This window comes from Camellia sinensis, chromosome 7 (genome assembly GCF_055761805.1).
Source record: "Camellia sinensis isolate YWXY chromosome 7, ASM5576180v1, whole genome shotgun sequence".
Lineage (NCBI taxonomy): Eukaryota > Viridiplantae > Streptophyta > Magnoliopsida > Ericales > Theaceae > Camellia > Camellia sinensis.
Genome location: NC_138967.1, coordinates 5,319,960 through 5,336,587, shown reverse-complemented (window position 1 = coordinate 5,336,587; position 16,628 = coordinate 5,319,960).

The following is a 16,628-nucleotide window of genomic DNA, read 5'->3' as shown; positions in this document are numbered from 1 at the left end:
AGGAAAAAAGAATAACATTCCAATTAATTACGTTAGTTGATAAATTTATTGGCACTACAGGAAAACATAGCAAATAACACGGAGTTTTAGCGACGCCGCGCCCCCCGTCGCAAAAAACAATTTTTTGCGACGGTAACTGCACCTGTCGCAAATAATAGTCTTTAGCGACGGTACTGACCCGTCGGTAATGAAACCAAGCGGAGGGGTCGAAAATGCGGAAGTATTAGCGACGGTAAATAAAACCGTCGCAAAAAACCTATTTTTTGAGACGGCATATGTCATTTGCGACGGAAATTTGCCGTCGCAAAAAAGGATTAATTCAAACGGCGCCGTTTTGCCTTCTATTTGCGACGGTGTACATCATACCGTCGCAAAAAGTCCAAAATAAAAACCCTTCTTCTTCCCTTTGGCTGCCGCGCGATGCTCCTCCCCAAATCCCTAACTTCACCCCCAAATTCCCCAAACGGCCTACAGGAAGACAGCGGTGGTGAGGCGGCAACGGCTCCGGCGACAAGAGTGGTGCTCCGGCGACGACTCTCTCTCCCTCTGCGTATGCTCTCTCTCTCTCTCTCTCTCTCTCTCTCTCTCTCTCTCTCTCTCTCTCTCGGTCTGTGTATATATATATAAATCTGTCTATATATATATATATGGAATGTATATAAATCTATATATATATATATATAAATCTGAAATCTGTCTATATTTATTTTTTTAAACCATAAATCTGTCTATATATAAATCTGTTTAGCTATTTTTATTTTTTTAAACCATAAATCTGTATATAATATATTTTTTTAAACCATAAATCTGTCTATATATAAATCTGTTTAGCTATTTTTATTTTTTTAAACCATAAATCTGTATATAATATATATATATGGAATGTATATAACTGTTTAGCTATTTTTATAACTTGATATATAAATCTGTTTAGCTATTTTTATTTTTTTAAACCATAACTTATTATTATTATTTTTTGGTGGTAATTTTATGAAAAGAAATTTGAGATTGGCGGGCTTTGTTGGTCTGTGATTCAAAAACCAGGGTAGGAAATGTATATGAGGCTGTTGGACTTGTATGCCTAAAAATTAGGGCTTTTTTTGTGCAGTGATTAAATCACTAAATTTCAACCATAACTTATTATTATTATTTTTATTTTTTTAATTAAAACAGTGATTAGGGAAATGTATATGAGGCTGTTGGACTTGTAATTAGGGAAATGTATTAGGGAAATGTATACATTAAAAATGTATTAGGGAAACAGTAATTAATTTCAACCATATACATTAGGGAAATGTATATGAGGCTGTTGGACTTGTGTGCCTAAAAATTAGGGCTTTTTTTAAACCATAACTTATTATTATTATTTTTATTTTTTTCATTAAAACAGTGATTAAATCACTAAATTTCAACTCCATTGAACTAATACATTAGGGAAACAGTAATTAGGGAAATGTATTACGGAAATGTATTAGGGAAACAGTAATTAATTTCAACCATATACATTAGGGAAATGTATATGAGGCTGTTGGACTTGTGTGCCTAAAAATTAGGGCTTTTTTTAAACCATAACTTATTATTATTATTATTATTATTATTATTATTTTTTAATTAAAACAGTGATTAAATCACTAAATTTCAACTCCATTGAACTAATAACTATCAAGTTACCTATTTTAGTTTTCGCAGTTTTGGCTCAGTAAATGCAGTTAGTAGTTTCAGCTAGTCAAACATTAAAAATATATTATTTTTGGTATTTTTTAGTTACTTTTGTGTTGAGTTTACGAACTTAAGAACGAAATAAATTAAACTAATACTTTAATTGTTTAAATCGTCTCAAATTATATTGGTGTTTAAGAAGATTCAATTACAAATAACCATGAGACAAACTCAATTATAAAGTTTTAATAATAATATAAACTCAATTATAAAGTCATGAAGTCATGAAGTTATAAGAGAAAATAAAAAAAATACAAAAAAAAAAAAAATAGGATTTTAACCCTTATAATAAAATAAATCTTAAATTTTTAATTTAATTAATTTAAACCTTAAATAGGAATTTTAGACATTTCGTTAATTTGCCAAATAGGATGTCGAGTGAATATTTATGTGCAAGTATTATATTTAGAGTTACTTTGGTGAGATATTCTTCTGGATGTGTACAGATGATGGATAAGAGTTGGATTGATTTGCCAAATAGGATGTCGAGTGAATACATTAATGGGATTGATGAATTCCTTGTGTTTGCCTACACCAATAGGGTTGAAGGTTCGATGATCAGTTGTCCGTGTAGGAAGTGTGAGAATCGATACTATTTTGTACGAGATGGTGTACGGGAGCATCTGATTTTGAATGATTTTTTTAAAAAATACAAACATTGGATTAATCATGGGGAATCTTACATATCTCTGCATAGTAATCGAGAGAATGAAACATTAGCTAATTTAGACATTGGAGATGATATGATTGGAATGATACAAGGGGCTATGGGAAATCCACATGCCGGTACAAGTGTTGAGGGTGATGAACAGGTCTTGTTGAATGTACAGGTCTCCTTTAGCGACGGTAAATCTTGCCGTCGCCAATACTTATAAGATGCCAGAGCCTTTAACAACAGTAATGTTCCCGTCTCAAAAACTCACTTTTAGCGACGGTAATTACGTGCCGTCGCGAAAAGTGATTTTTTCCCCCATTATTTGCGACGGGAAGGAAGCCGTCGCAAAAAAACACACTTACCGTCGCAGAAACTAATGGCGACGGTACTTACCGTCGCAAAAGGTCTTTTGCAACCCCATCTGTCGCGACCCACCCTTACCGTCGCAAAAAGACACATTACCGTCGCAAAAGGAATTAGCGACGGCTTCCGGGAGCATTTGCGACGGCCGGTTACCGTCGCAAAAAACAAATTTTTTTGTAGTGTGGTAAATTAGGAAAACTTTATTGCTCATCATATCATCATTGTATAAATTACATGGATAACCTTTATATTTTATCTATTGTATTATTTTCATTCGTACACTTTTAATTGATTTAATTTTGACTATTAATTTTAAATTTTATTTCAATTTGGTCCAATTAATAATATTGTTAGTATTTTTGAAAGAAAATTATCATTAAATTAGTTAGGATTAACTCACAGAGTCGAGTAATTTAATAATTTTACCCTTAAAAAATATGACACATTTCACTTATGTGCATATTTTTCATAAAAAATTATAAGAGTTATAATCAATTGGACTAAATTATGACAATATAAATTTAGGACAAAAAACAAGCCAATTAAATTTACAAAGACTAAAATAACATAATAATCAATGTATAAGGATTTCCGTAGTAATTTGTCCTTTTTAATTTTACTAGAAGACAGAAATAAGAGGAAAGTCATATTTTGTTATCCTCTTCCTTTCATATCGCTCTGGCCCAGCATTTTAACCAAAATAAATTTCTTCAGACACTTTTGTATCCAAAAGCAAAAAAAATCCAATACCCAAAAGGGTATTGACCTAATTCAAAAGGGTAGATTTTGCAATTTTAAACCAAATAAAAAGTGTGTTGTTGGCACATTTAAAAATTATGTGAACAAAATCGAAATCAATTTAGACGAGGGTGAAAAAAAATTCAAAAAATTGATGTGCACTTGTTTTGGACTTTGACCTGATGAATCTCCTCCAAATGCTATCAAACCAATTAGATGTTAGCAAGGAAATAAACATCAGCCATGAAAATAATCATACTTTGTTTGTTTTGACGAAAAATATTTTTTTTAAAGTAAAGTATATTTTTTGTAGAAATTTTTTTCTAACATTTAATAGGAACTTTAAAAATATTGTACAAAAGATTATGTGATGGTGGTAGTAGGGTGATGATGGTGTGATGGTAGTGGCAGGGTGGAAGATGTAGTGGTGGTGATGGTGATAAAAGTTTAATGCAGAAAGAGTTTTTACGTTTTTTGCCCAAATAAATTTATTTTCAGTGATAAAAAAATTATTTTTTATTAATATTTTTAAAAAAAAATTATTTTTACCAAAACAAACAGGATAAAGAAATCATGTAGCAAGTTAATTACCATTTGGGTGTCCAATGCCAATCCCAAGTTCTAATTCCTCCTTAGTTAAAGGTTCATCTGATGTTAGAGGAGGAAAATGTACCACACTTTGTCGAAGGCAACCATAAATATAAATATAAACATATATATATATATATATATAATGTAAATATATAGAACAAAAATATTAAAAATGAATAACAATAATTTTGTAAGTTACAAGCTCTTGGGTAACATACATACCCCTAAATATGTTTCAGGGTTATGTGTATGCATATTGGCATTTTCACTATTATTAGTATTGGAGGAATTCCTTGCATTATTTGTTGTTGACGTACTTGCTTTATAGGTTGCAAGGAATTATAGAATCTATATATCAGGAATTAAAACAAGACATAAACATGATTTAGAAATTTAAAGATGAGATAGAGAGAGATAAACTTGATTAGAAATTTAAAATATGAGAGAGAGAGAGAGAGAGAGATGATGATTAATGTTGGCTCAGAGTCCAAACCCAGGAACGATTCCAAGCTGGAGATCTGCTCCTTGAACTCAAATTCATCAGCCATTGGGTTCGGGCAACAATAGGGTTGTTGGGGTTGGAACCCAAAATCCATGAATTGATAAATCTATCCAAATCATAAACAAAAAATTAATTACAAATATTTATGACCAAAAAAAATAAAATAAAAACAGAATAGGATATAAATTGAATTTAAATTAATTAATTGAATTAAAAACAGAATAGGGTTGGAACCCAAAATCCATGAATTGATAAATCTATCCAAATCATAAACAAAAAATTAATTACAAATATTTATGACAAAAAATAAATTAAAAACAGAATAGGATATAAATTGAATTTAAATTAAGAGTTTAAAACAGTATTTAAAATTGATTTTACTCTCTCTCTCTCTCTCTCTTCAATTGATAAAAGAGTAATTATAAATATAAAATATTATATCAAACATATCACTAATTTAATACTAATTTTTTCGATGAGCCAAATTATTTATTTTGTCAAATATTTTTATGTATATATCATTTATAAAAAAATTAAATCGATCCGATAATTATAACTTATTTAAAAACGCAGTTGTCGCTCTATTTTTTTTTTTTTTTTGGCGACAAACGTAATAAATTGAATATGTGTGATAAATTGAATATGTTATAATTACAGCAATGCTAGGGGGTCACAAATTCTGTGGCTCAAATGACTCAAAACACTCAAAACGACGTCGTTTTGGGTGCAAAACGACGCAAAACAACGTCGTTTTGGCAATTTCAGACCATTTAAGCAACAGATTTTGTGGCCACCAAACATTTTCCTTATAATTATTGGACTAATCTGATCTTTTTGTATAGATGATATATTCAAAATGTTCAACAAAATAAATAGTTTAGATCATCGAAATTACGTATAATTATAATTTATTCAAAAAATTACAAATAGAATTGGATGGATACGTTATGTATCAAAGCATATAATTTTCACTATTATAATATAAGTTTATTAATTAATTATATCGTCACATAATACAATAAGATTTGGGAGCATTTTCAATTTATCTGAATATTACTTACTATCCACCTGACAGCTCATCTCAAAGTGAAGGTTTTGAAGAAAAAAATGAATAACATTCCAATTAATTAGGTTAGTTGATAAATGAAGATTTTATTACACATCATAAAACTTTATTGCACATCATATCAAATCATTATGTATAAAACACGACATCCCATCCCCAAGTTCTCTCCCCCTGTCTCTCTCTATAGTCATTTCTCTCTCAGTCCAGACCTATGGCAAACAACGTGATTTCTCTATGAGATAATGAAAACAATTCATTATCTCATTCATCAAAGTATTACTAAATAAAAGTATTACATGTAATATCAAATTAAATGTCCTACGGGCTTACATCTTTCCAAACCAACACTTGGACACAAAAATATGAGTTATAACTCAAAAACAAGTAAAGTCCTAGGCTTGAATGTTTACATGTACTATCAAATAAGAACAAATAACTAAAGGTAGTCTTCAAAATCCAAATTCCTTCCAAGCTAAGTTCTTGGAGGTAGCTTATCACCTGGACCTGAAAATGATGTTCCCATATAGGGTGAGCCACAGCCCAGTAGAAATATACTAAACCAAATATAAGCATCGAATAAAGTAATAGCATTCAATAGGTGGTTAACCAAGATAGTCAATTATATCATTATACAGTCTCATGACACTAATGTCTATGACACGTTTCACTTTCCATTATTATCAATATGGATCAGAACCTAGCCAAACTTACAATAGTAAACTGTATATCATATTCACATTACTTCCAATATCAACAAAACAAATGAGACTCATGCTCATATCAAAACACTTCATACTTCCCGTTTGATACATATTTTAGTGTTGTATCAATAACATGTAAAAACACTTCAATATCAATAAGCACACATAATAGTGATGCTAATGGAGTCCATCCCCTATCTCCTCCCAAACAAAATCCGATTTAGAGGTCCATCCCCTATCTTCCCCTAAACCGTGGAGTACATCCTCTATCTCCTTCCACACAATATGCAAATGCAATGCTCAATCAATACACGTATTTTCTGTATTAATTCAATAGTCAAAATTAATGACTTAACCAATGTAATTAGTTTCAGTTGACCCTCGTCCACATGCAATGTCTACAACAATCACGACTATCCTCCACCGATAGCCCAAAACAGTTATTTCTAGACTGGAAATAAATATATCAACAATTCAATATGCGAGTGATTTAAATTATCCAACTACACCATTAAATCAATAAATTCCTCAATTCACCTTAAATTAATTTATTAAAATAACTAGGGTTTTTCTCAAAATTTCCAAAATACTCCCAACATATCAAAATACCAAAACTTAGAACAAAACCTATAAGATGGAGTAGGAAATCCCTACCTCGAAGAAAATAACCCGAATGGAGAAGATGGAGATGATGACCCAAAATCCAAAGTGCTCCAAATCCTCTCTTTTTCAGATTAAAAGAAAGCCCTCGCGAAGCTCTACCTTTCTTCCAAAGGAACTAGGGTAGAAGACCACTGGGAATAGATCAAATCTTAGAGAGAAGGTAAGAGTAGAGAGATAAACTCTCAAGGGGCGGTTTTTAAAAGTTAAGAGAGAAAAAGTAGGTCAAAAAGTGATCCAAAAAGTGAAATCTCGGACTGATGTAGTCGACTTCCCGCTCGAGCGTGGAAACACCCGCTCGAGCGTCACTTACAGACTCCCGCTCAAGCGTCCAAACTCCCGCTCGAGCGTCGAATACGCACTCCCAGTACTTTTGCAGAACCAGGTCCCCACTCGAGCGTCTAACTCCCCGCTCGAGCGGTACTCACACACTTCCGCTCGAGCGTCCAATCCCACGCTCGAGCGTCCAACACTGCATAGAAAATACTGGATGGGTGATATTCCTGCTCGAGCGCCAAAACCCCCGCTCGAGCGGACAAGCAACAAAATGGTCCCCGCTCGAGCGTCAAACTCCCCGCTCGAGCGGACAGGTCAAAATCTGGGCAACTAGTTTTGGCATCTAAACTCAACCGACCTGTCACAAACCTGCCCGACACATCCTATAACTCAAAAATAAGAAATTAAAGGACGATAACAACAATTTGATAACAATGGAATCTACGGAACATAAGTCCTGATACAACAATCAAAAGGAAAAGACCGGGGTCGCTATACAGCCCCCGTGAGGGTGCAGAAACAAAGCAAGTGGGGCTGGATTGGCCGACTTTTGGCGAGAATGTGTGCCGAAGTGCTGATCGAAGAACTCATGGACGATTGAAGAGCTGATGTAATTATTTTTTTATTTTTTTTTTTTTGATGTAATTTTCTTGATGGAATTTAAAAGAAAAAGGTATGAAATGAAGTAAAATATTGGTATATTTTATTTATTTATTTAAAAATTTCTCTAAGTTAAATGAATAAATTTTTAAATAAATAAATAAAATATACCAATATTTTACTTCATTTCATACCATTTTCTTTTAAATTCCATCAAGAAAATTACATCAAAAAAAAATAAAAAAAATAATTACATCAGCTCTTCAATCGCCCATGAGTTCTTCGATCAGCACTTCGGCACACATTCTGGCCAAAAGATCCAGCCCCACTTGCTTCGTTTCTGCACCCTCACGGGGGCTGGAAGCGTGGTGGGGCAAGCTGTCGGTGGTCCCGTCACTGTCACTGGGCCTGGAGCGATCACGTTGTTTGCCATAGGTCTGGACTCAGAGAGAAATGACTATAGAGAGAGACAGTGGGAGAGAACTTGGGGATGGGATGGCGTGTTTTATACATAATGATTTGATATGATGTGCAATAAAGTTTTATGATGTGCAATAAAATCTTCATTTATCAACTAACCTAATTGGAATGTTATTCATTTTTTTCTTCAAAACCTTCACTTTGAGATGAGCTGTCAGGTGGATAGTAAGTAATATTCAGATAAATTGAAAATGCTCCCAAATCTTATTGTATTATGTGACGATATAATTAATTAATAAACTTATATTATAATAGTGAAAATTATATGCTTTGATACATAACGTATCCATCCAATTCTATTTGTAATTTTTTGAATAAATTAGAATTATACGTAATTTCGATGATCTAAACTATTTATTTTGTTTAACATTTTGAATATATCATCTATACAAAAAGATCAGATTAGTCCAATAATTATAAGGAAAATGTTTGGTGGCCACAAAATCTATGGCTCAAATGGCCCGAAATTGCCAAAACGACGTTGTTTTGCGTCGTTTTGCATCCAAAACGACGTCGTTTTGAGTGTTTTGAGTCATTTGAGCCACAGAATTTGTGGCCCCCTAGCATTGCTGTAATTATAACATATTCAATTTATCACACATATTCAATTTATTACGTTTGTCGCAAAAAAAAAAAAAAAAAGAGCGACAACTGCGTTTTTAAATAAGTTATAATTATCAGATCGATTTAATTTTTTTATAAATGATATATACATAAAAATATTTGACAAAATAAATAATTTGGCTCATCGAAAAAATTAGTATTAAATTAGTGATATGTTTGATATAATATTTTATAGGGGAATTGACCAGTAAATCCCATTTTGTGGACTTGTAATGCATAAGGCCCTGAATGTTTTCTTAGTGACTGGGTGGTCCCTTAATTTGTTTGTTGACAGTTTTGCCACTGCTAGTATTATTGATTGACATTTGGTGTGGGTTTGTATGGGATAAGGTGAATGGATGTTTGTATGTCACGCTGATCGAAAAAGCACACTAATGCTTTTTTTAATTTAGTAAGTGTGTAACACTCAGAACATAAGACGTGGATTGTGACGTAAATGCAAGTAATTTGACACTTTTTTTTTTTTCTGTAACGTGGGTTGTGTCACGTTTCGGCTTTCCCACAGTTTGACCCTTTGTTTTCCAATTGCCATTTGTGACGTTTCGACGTGAACCTTACCATTGGTTGGGTTCGTGACATAACCCAAAAACATGGATCCGAATTACCAAAGCAAGCCCAGGATTGCGAATTCAATGTTGAAACATGTTGCAACGTCGTGTTCTTCGGCGAGTTCCACATAGGGTGCAGAGCATGCATGCATTGGTTGACATTGAAAACCAGGAAAGAGATTTGACAAAGAAACAATTTTGGTCAATCCCAATACACAATTCTTTCTCCAATTATGATTATGTAAACAACCTACAAATTCTTCTTTTATATCAGTTATATACATATACATATATATACCACATAAAATATATGAAAACATTATTCACAAAACCCATCAGGTGATCAAGCCATTCAATTAATGAGAAGTTTAGAAAAAGAATCGATAAAAGACATATATATACACACAAATTGTTAAATTTAGGCAATCAATAATCGATCTGCCCGATTCCGTCATCAACGTCTTGTACTCTGTTTTCGGGTCGATTTGACGATGCCGACGTGGTACGCCAACATGCCGGATTGACGATCATCTTGTGCCCATTATTCACGTCGATCTGGGGTTCGTCGATCGAACTCGAACCGGTCATGATCGATTTAGAAGAGGCCCTCTAAAAAACGGATTTAGTACTGTTCACGTCGATCTTGTGCCCAATGTTCACGACGATCATCTTGTGCCCATTGTTCACGTCGATCAGCCCGATTCCTTCGTCATCGTCTTGTACTATGTTTTCGGGTCGATCGGACGATGTCGACGTGGTACTCCGGCCTGCATGGTCTCCGGCTCCATCACGGTGAATGTGGACTCCGTCGAGGTCACCGCCGGATTGGAGGAGAGTGCCGTCGGGGAGGAACTGGCCGGAGGAGTACCAGGTGTCGGTGAGGATGGTGAGGGGGCAGATTTGAGAGGTGTGGAGGTCGAGGAGCACGGAGTGCGCGTAGCAATCGTGTTTGAGCACGGGGTCGTGCGGGTCGTTGCAGCAGTGGCCTTTTTAGAGCATTTTGCGTGATGGTTCGATGTTGGTTCGGTCCAGGAGGACTACGGTGTTGAACCTTGTCACGGCGGTGTGCATTGATGCAATGCCGGCGTTCGCCACCACCACTTCCCACGTTCTGGGCAGGTTTGCACGTGTCATGATCAACAGAGAGGGACACAGGAATAGAAGGAACGAGAAGATCGAATTGGACATAGCCATTTTTTAGAGAGAGAAAATGTGTGTGTGTGTGTGTGTGTTCAGTCAGTGTGTACTTACTACTGTCAGTGCAGTGCTTACTTAAAAAACCATGAGCTGAAAGGTCGGGTCGAGTCGTGAACTGGGCCGAGTTCACCAGAGAACATATGCCGCATGGTCTCCGGCTCCATCACGGTGAACGTGGCTGAGGCTTCGACCAATGGAATACACTATCACACCTACACCCACCCCCACCAAACGTGGGATTACATATAAAAAAATGAAATCATAACAGCCCATAATTGATGTGAGGGTATATTTGTCCCCCACATAACAATGTAATTCAAAAAAAGAGTTATCAGTAAGATATCTCTACTATCATGGACTGCCCAATCAAACAAAATATTTGTGGGACCAAATGGAATACAATTTCGCCATATGGGACTTTCTGATAAATTCCTCTATTTTATATTTATAATTACTCTTTTATCAATTGAAGAGAGAGAGAGAGAGTAAAATCAATTTTAAATATTGTTTTAAACTCTTAATTTAAATTCAATTTATATCCTATTCTGTTTTTAATTTATTTTTTGTCATAAATATTTGTAATTAATTTTTTGTTTATGATTTGGATAGATTTATCAATTCATGGATTTTGGGTTCCAACCCTATTCTGTTTTTAATTCAATTAATTAATTTAAATTCAATTTATATCCTATTCTGTTTTTATTTTATTTTTTTTGGTCATAAATATTTGTAATTAATTTTTGGGGGATGCACCAATAAATCCCAAATTAATAACTTATGCACTGTTTAGTCCTAAAAATTTTCTTATAAACTGAAAGGTCCCATCACAATGTTAATAACATCAGATACAATGTTAATAACATCAGAGTCATGTTACAAACATTGGATTTCAAACATCTAATGTTCATCAAATTTCAATAATGTTTGAAAATATAGGATGAAAAACATCTAATGTTCATCAGATTTCAATAAATTTTGAAATTATAGAATGAAACATCAGATCATTTACATCATTCACATCATGTTGATGTAAAAATGGGACTAAGTGGAGCATAAGAAAACTTTTAGGACTAAATGGTTCAACGTTTCAAAAAGTAGGACTTATGGGTAAATTTTCCTTAATTTTTTGTTTATGATTTGGATAGATTTATCAATTCATGGATTTTGGGTTCCAACCCCAACAACCCTATTGTTGCCCGAACCCAATGGCTGATGAATTTGAGTTCAAGGAGCAGATCTCCAGCTTGGAATCGTTCCTGGGTTTGGACTCTGAGCCAACATTAATCATCATCTATCTCTCTCTCTCTCTCTCTCTCTCTCTCTCTCTCTCTCTCATATTTTAAATTTCTAATCATGTTTATCTCTCTCTATCTCATCTTTAAATTTCTAAATCATGTTTATGTCTTGTTTTAATTCCTGATATATAGATCCTATAATCTTATGGTCATGTTTGATTCACAAGACTAATAGTGAAGTATTAATAATCCTATTAAATTAGTGTAGTATTCACTATCCAATTGGATTAATTTCTATTGGATTAATAATCTCACCCCTACCCCATTATTAATAATCTTACAAATTTGTTGGATTAATTATCCATTGGATTAATAATCCTAAACCAAAATGTTAAAACAAACATAGGATATTTGGATCCACGGATTAATAATCTCAATCCCATGCTCTAATCCACCCAATCAAACATGCCGTAAAGGTGCTAAAAACTTTACGAAACAAGACAAAAATCCAATCGGAGTTGGAGATCACTCAAGTCTCCCAGCCAAAAGGGTTTAATTAGAATTTTGAAGTCCTACTTGGGCTACTTTCTCAAGAGATCAATTCTCAAGTCATGTTCACTTATGAAACTATTTTTATTAAGTAAATTTTTTTTTTTTTTTTTACAAAAATAGTATTTTAGTCATTATATTCAAGGTAAATGTATATAAAAAAAAATTAAAATATCCTATTCTACTAAGTTTAATAACCAAAATACATTTTTTTAATTAGTTTCACTTAACAAAAATAGATAAATGATTTAAATTGAAAACAAATAAAAGATTAGAATCTAAATTGACAAAATTAAAAAATCAAAATTTATTTTGTTACAAGACCCAAACCCTAAGTTTTTTTTTTTTTTTTTCTTTTGTAATTTCCCAAAAAATATATATAGTTTTTATGATTTAAATTGCTCAAACAAAAAAGAAAAGAAAAGGAGCACCTACTAGTAAGTCCCATACACAAAGTTTAAAACCTATCTAATCCCAAAACAAAATACTTGTACTAATTAGTCTTACATATTTTAATTGTTACTAAAACTCCTTTTTTTTTTAATTATAAATTATCCCAACACTGTAATTTTATTATTTATCAAAAAAAAAAAGCTGATTAAACCATGAAATTCAATTAAACCATGAAATCCAAAATGAAAATATAAGGGATTATACAGGAAAAAAAATGAGGGGGAAAAAATTATGATTGGTGAATGGTTGATTACAAAAAATTATTAAAATTATCACAAGTGGTCTCATATTAAAATTATATCTTTAGCTATAATCAACGAGGATAATTATGTTATATTTTTTAAAAGTCATTAAGTTATTAAGTTATTTTGTTTATATATGTATATATTTGATGTAATTTTTACTTGTAATTGTGATTGAAAATAATTTATAAATGTTTAAAAGAGTTAATCAATTTTTTTCATCTTATACAACATGATATCAAACATTTTAATACATACTTTTAAAATAAATTTTTTAAAATAGTTTCATACACTGCACTAAAATAAACCATTAATGAGAAAGTGAATACAATGACAGCTTAAGTTTGTACCCAACATTTTATATAATTTAAATACAAGATACAATATTTAAATTTGAGTATTGATCTTTCAATGATAGAGCTCAATAAAAAAATTATTACAAAAATAGTACTTATTTAATAATATATTAGGTTAAAAAAATAAAAATAATAATGTCAATTTTTGCTTAAAAAAGTAAAAAAATTAATAAATAAATAAAACAGTAAACTAGTTTGGCAATATTAGCTTATTTAAAATACAAAAGTAAAAAAAATATTTTATTAAAATAAAAAATAATATGTTGAAAGGCCATTTTATTCTCACTTGTCATATTTCCTAAAAAAGTACAAACCTAATAAAGAATAATAGTCATTTTGCTAAAAAAAAAAGTCAAGAAAACAAACATCACTTGAAAAATCAAACAAATAACTAAAAAAAAACTCTTAAAAAATTATCAAACGCATAAGTTTTTTAATAAATACTTTCTAAATTAAAATGCATTACTTTCTAAATTAAAATGCATATTTGTCAAACCCCATTGTGTTTTAAGAGAACTGTTTCTATTTGGTTTGATTTTTAAAATTTATTTTTAATTAAAAAAATAATTAAACAAAAATAAACACTAAAATATATTTAAAAAATTTTAAAATTTATTTTAAATTCATATAAAAAAAACATTTTTCATCAAATTAGTTTTAATCTTTTTTTTTAAAAAAAAATGTTTTGTTTTAAATAGATTCTGGAAATCAAAATCAAAATAGAATTGTTAAATAATAAACAAACTTATTTAGATAACTGTACTTATTTTATTTGAGTTATATCACTTTTCTATTTCTTTATATATATTTTTATAAAAAATTAAAAAATATATTTATTTTAAATCCCAAATAACCAGGTGACTGTGAAGAAGGGTAGAAGAAGAAAAATGTTAGGATCACAAATATTTTATCAAATATCTAACATGGGTATGGGACCTACACCATGTAGTTCTCGTATGAGTTCCACACCCATATAAGACATTTAATAAAATATTTAAGATTTCTAACATCAAGCTTATAAGACATTTACTCATTGTGCAAAATGATTAGGATGGCTCCACTTGCCAACTCACATACACCTCCGAAGTTCTAATTTGGAAAATGCTAAAACCAGTATGTCAATGTTGAAATATATATATATATATATATAATTGATTGAAATACGTAAAAAAATTAACAAAAATATTTTGAGATATACAAAGTTTGTATTAAAATTAAAAATAATTTGAAATTTATGTAGTTTTTATTGCCAACTGTTAAGGAATATATACGGTATATATATAATTTTTTATACTTAAATATATGTATATATGATTTTGTTAATTTTTTTTCCGAAATGGATAGGGAAACTCTCCCACTTCAAACATGGAGGGTTCATAGCCTAATTAGACTAAAACAACTTGAAAAGAAAAAAAGAATTGACATAAAAATTAAAGAAATTTCATTAACAAAACAAAACAAAACAAAGAATGTAACTTTCAAGGATGTTAGTTCAAAGTTGTGTCCATTTATTTGTAGTGTCACTAATGTCAACTTAGTTCATACATGCATCAAAAGAAATTAATGGGCAAAACCAGGGAAAGGCAATGCATGATATATATATATATATATAATTTTTATAATTCTCTCTCTTTTTTTTCGTCACCACTTCCACTCTTACCTTCAAGAAAAATTCATCAAGTAAAGAAGCAAAGTAAGAATTTGCATCTCTTTTACCTAACAAATGAAAATAGGTAAAATTGGACCACATTCGTTAGTGAAAATTGGACCCCATTAGTAGTATTCACCACCAAACCTATGCCTTTCTTTCTGGGGACATACCTTGAAGTTGACACAACTGCAATGCTATCTTGAATTTGATAACACCAATTGTTTTTTTATTTAACCTTAATCATCATGCTTAGTGAGAAAACAAGAGTCAAAAAGTTAAATATGAAAAGGAGAGAGGAGTTAGACCACAGTCACCTGCAGCCGCAGGCCAAGAGTGGGAAAAGGATCAATGCATCCAGCCATCCATAAGGCTCCACATATATATATATATATATATATTATAGTTTAAAAAGGTCTGTGTAGGATATAGACTATTATTATAGTATATTTAAGTTTTATATTTTGATAATTTTTTTAAAATTAAAATATTGCTCTATAAAACTAAATAGAATAAAGGGGTATTTTTTTTAAGGTCCCTGATATTATGATTTTATAGTATAAAGGACATCAAATATTTTCATGATGTCTAAGGTCCTTAACATCAATCTAGAGAAAATTGGTCCAGAGAAAATTGGTCCAGAGAAATTTCAGTCCCAGAGAAAATTGAACTTCTCTCCAGAGAAAATTGAACTTCTCTCCAGAGAAATTCTCTGGATTCAAACCAGAGAAATTCTCTCACTGCACAAATTTCTCTGGCTCTTTTCTAATTTTTACATGCCATTTACACTTCACAATTAGTGATTAGTATTTCTGATCCACAACTAATTAGTATAACAATTCAAGAACATGTATAACCACTTAGAATAGTAAATTAGTATAACAATTCAAGAACATGTATTTCTTTTCTAATCTACAGGCAGCCTCTGAATCTCCAGAGAAAATTGGTCCAGAGAAAATTGGTCCAGAGAAATTTCAGTCCCATAGAAATTCTCTCCAGAGAAAATTGAACTTCTCTCCAGAGAAAATTGAACTTCTCTCCAGAGAAATTCTCTGGATTCAAATCAGAGAAATTCTCTCACTGCACAAATTTCTCTGGCTCTTTTCTAATTTTTACATGCCATTTACACTTCACAATTAGTGATTAGTATTTCTGATCCACAGCTAATTAGTATAACAATTCAAGAACATGTATAACCACTTAGAATAGTAAATTAGTATAACAATTCAAGAACATGTATTTCTTTTCTAATCTACAGGCAGCCTCTAAATCTCCATCCATTTATTTGATACAGAATCATAAATTTCCCCAGAATCCAAAGGTTCATCCCAGGATCCCAGCCCTCCTACCGCGATTAGTATAAACCTTTTACAACCTTTGGTGTTTGAATGGTCACTTTTTTGTCTGACAAACTTGTATGGTTTT